At 47.0% G+C, this 4,395-nt stretch overlaps 1 long non-coding RNA gene across 1 annotated transcript; it reads left to right on the forward strand.

Moving 5' to 3' along the window:
- The first annotated feature begins 598 nt into the window (after nt 1-598).
- LOC124027530 lies at nt 599-4,168 on the forward strand. The gene is made up of 2 exons (XR_006837422.1): nt 599-1,458; nt 1,744-4,168. It is a non-coding gene; the product is annotated as an uncharacterized LOC124027530 (long non-coding RNA).
- The last annotated feature ends 227 nt before the right edge of the window (nt 4,169-4,395 follow it).

Genomic DNA, 4,395 nt, shown 5'->3' on the forward strand with positions numbered 1-4,395 from the left:
TTGATTCATCCCACCACGGGGATACCTACTCCACCTTCCACAATCCAACCAACTACTACTACAACTCCAGCACCTACCATCAGACCACAACCCACTACTACTACAACGACCACCACTAAACCTACCACCACAACCACACCACAACCTACCACCACACCACAACCCACTACTACCACCACCACAACCACACCACAACCTACTACTACCACCACTACACCTACCACCACAACACAACCCACTACTACCACCACTACAACCACACCACAACCCACTACTACCACCACTACAACCACACCACAACCTACTACTACCACCACTACACCTACCACCACAACCACACCACAACCCACTACTACTACTACTACCACCACTACAACCACACCACAACCTACTACTACCACCACTACAACCACACCACAACCTACTACTACCACCACTACACCTACCACCACACCACAACCCACTACTACCACCACTACAACCACACCACAACCCACTACTACCACCACTACAACCACACCACAACCTACTACTACCACCACAACCACACCCCAACCCACTACTACTACAACAACCACTACACCTACACCTACCACCACAACCACACCCCAACCCACTACTACTACAACAACCACTACACCTACACCTACCACCACAACCACACCCCAACCCACTACTACTACAACAACCACTACACCTACACCTACCACCACAACAAAACAACCCTCTTTAATGATAGTAACAACGGCTGTTATAACACGACCGACTCCAACCACTATGACAACAACACAACAAGCAACATCCTGGCCACGACCAACTCCAACCACGACTACAACAACACAACAAGCAACATCCTGGCCACGACCAACTCCAACCACGACTACAACAACACAACAAGCAACATCCTGGCCACTAACAGAGGCCCACGCTACTCCTACAACAATATCTACAATCACCACTATGAACAGAAAGCTCAATAAACCTCCCAAAAAACCTAACAAATCGTCTAAAAAACCCAAACCACATCCTGCCACTACTACAACAACAACTTTACCTGTCTCAACTACACCCCGCAGAGACCCAGACCCCATCAGAACTACTGAAAAACTCCAGCCAGCCACTGAGCCAGCTACCTCCACCACCACTTCTACTGGTGCTACTGCCACCACTAAGAGCCCAGCAGCCATTGAGCCCCTGATCCCAAGGACGACACCAGAAAACGAGCTAGTGCTGATGCCCAAGGGGGTCCAGGCAACCCCAGCCTCCCCAGGGACAGAGGGTCAGGGCAGGGGGAAGGAGGTGGCAGGGCAGGGGGCTCTGAAGAGCTCCCTGGTGGCTGTGGTGGTGGTAGGCCTGGCCATCCTGACTCTGGCCCTGGCTGTGGTTGGACGTAAGGCCATGGAGTCATTCGACCGGCGACACTACACCAGGCTGGAGCTCAACGACCTACACTATGAGGTGTGACACACACACACACACTACACCAGGCTGGAGCTTAACGACCTACACTACGAGGTGTGACACACACACACACACACTACACCAGGCTGGAGCTCAACGACCTACACTACGAGGTGTGACACACACACACACTACACCAGGCTGGAGCTTAACGACCTACACTACGAGGTGTGACACACACACACACACACTACACCAGGCTGGAGCTCAACGACCTACACTACGAGGTGTGACACACACACACACTACACCAGGCTGGAGCTTAACGACCTACACTACGAGGTGTGACACACACACACACACTACACCAGGCTGGAGCTTAACGACCTACACTACGAGGTGTGACACACACACACACACTACACCAGGCTGGAGCTTAATGACCTACACTACGAGGTGTGACACACACACACACACACACACTACACCAGGCTGGAGCTCAACGACCTGCACTACGAGGTGTGACACACACACACACACACACACTACACCAGGCTGGAGCTCAACGACCTACACTACGAGGTGTGACACACACACACACACACACACACTACACCAGGCTGGAGCTTAACGACCTACACTACGAGGTGTGACACACACACACACACACACGCACACACACACACACACACACACACACACACACACACACACACACACACACACACACACACACACACACACACACACACACACACACACACACACACACACACACACACACACACACACACACACACACACACACACGTCCTGGTTCACAAAGAGGGATAATAAACAAGACACACGGGGAATGAAAGGTCCACCATGCAAAAATAATATGTTTCTCTTCAGTTTGCTCTGTTTTAATTCAATCGTTTCTTTAACCACATATTTATTAGATAAGAAACGTGTTCAGTTTAATTTTAAGAGCATATCAATGTACTGTCATTCATTACAACACAATAACAATAGTGTCATTGAACAGACCCCTCTTCTAGTATTCTACAACAGTAGAGAGATATCAGAGGGCTCTAGAACAGTAGAGAGATATCAGAGGGCTCTAGAACAGTAGAGAGGCATCAGATGGCTCTAGAACAGTAGAGAGATATCAGAGGGCTCTAGAACAGTATGGATATCAGAGGGCTCTAGAACAGTAGAGAGATATCAGAGGGCTCTAGAACAGTAGAGAGATATCAGAGGGCTCTAGAACAGTAGAGAGATATCAGAGGGCTCTAGAACAGTAGAGAGACATCAGATGGCTCTAGAACAGTATAGATATCAGAGGGCTCTAGAACAGTAGAGAGATATCAGAGGGCTCTAGAACAGTAGAGAGATATCAGAGGGCTCTAGAACAGTAGAGAGACATCAGATGGCTCTAGAACAGTATAGATATCAGAGGGCTCTAGAACAGTAGAGAGATATCAGAGGGCTCTAGAACAGTAGAGAGATATCAGAGGGCTCTAGAACAGTAGAGAGACATCAGAGGGCTCTAGAACAGTAGAGAGACATCAGAGGGCTCTAGAACAGTAGCGAGATATCAGAAGGCTCTAGAACAGTAGAGAGACATCAGAGGGCTCTAGAACAATAGAGAGATATCAGAGGGCTCTAGAACAGTAGAGAGATATCAGAGGGCTCTAGAACAGTATAGATATCAGAGGGCTCTAGAACAGTAGAGAGACATCAGAGGGCTCTAGAACAGTAGAGAGACATCAGAGGGCTCTAGAACAGTAGAGAGACATCAGAGGGCTCTAGAACAGTAGCGAGATATCAGAAGGCTCTAGAACAGTAGCGAGATATCAGAAGGCTCTAGAACAGTAGAGAGATATCAGAAGGCTCTAGAACAGTAGAGAGATATCAGAGGGCTCTAGAACAGTAGAGAGGTATCAAAGGGCTAGGGAATAAAGAACCTTAAGCAGCAATATCTCTATTCCAACAACTCAGGAACCCTCTGAATTTAAAGGTTATAGTGTAATTTGGATGAACTATCCCTTTAAGCAAACAGCAAACACAAAGTGATAGCCTCCCCTATGTACAAGAGAGTCATTGGAGGCTGGTCAAGGGAGGACGGCTCATAATAATGGCTGGAATGGAATAGATGGAACGGAGTCAAACACTGGGAAGAAACCAAGTCTAGATGTGTTTGATGCCTGTCTATTCATTCCAGCCATTACTATGAGTCCCTCCTCAGATTCAAGGTGGAACCAGCCACCACTGATAAGTGTACTGACTGAGACCTTTTAAAGAGGAGCAACTGACTGAGACCTTTTAAAGAGGAGCAACTGACTGAGACCTATTAAAGAGGAACAACTGACTGAGACCTTTTAAAGAGGAGCAACTGACTGAGACCTTTTAAAGAGGAGCAACTGACTGAGACCTTTTAAAGAGGAGCAACTGACTGAGACCTTTTAAAGAGGGACAACTGACTGAGACCTTTTAAAGAGGGACAACTGACTGAGACCTTTTAAAGAGGGACAACTGACTGAGACCTTTTAAAGAGGAGCAACTGACTGAGACCTTTTAAATAGCAACTGACTGAGACCTTTTAAAGAGGAGCAACTGACTGAGACCTTTTAAATAGCAACTGACTGAGACCTTTTAAAGAGAAACAACTGACTGAGACCTTTTAAAGAGGAACAACTGACTGAGACCTTTTAAAGAGAAACAACTGACTGAGACCTTTTAAAGAGAAACAACTGACTGAGACCTTTTAAAGAGGAACAACTGACTGAGACCTTTTAAATAGAAACAACTGACTGAGACCTTTTAAAGAGGAACAACTGACTGAGACCTTTTAAAGAGGAACAACTGACTGAGACCTTTTAAAGAGGAACAACTGACTGAGACCTTTTAAAGAGGAACAACTGACTGAGACCTTTTAAAGAGGAACAACTGACTGAGACCTTTTAAAGAGGCACAACTGACTGAGACCTTTTAAAGAGGCACAACTGACTG

The sequence above is a fragment of the Oncorhynchus gorbuscha genome, unplaced genomic scaffold, assembly GCF_021184085.1.
Source record: "Oncorhynchus gorbuscha isolate QuinsamMale2020 ecotype Even-year unplaced genomic scaffold, OgorEven_v1.0 Un_scaffold_3334, whole genome shotgun sequence".
Classification (NCBI taxonomy): domain Eukaryota; kingdom Metazoa; phylum Chordata; class Actinopteri; order Salmoniformes; family Salmonidae; genus Oncorhynchus; species Oncorhynchus gorbuscha.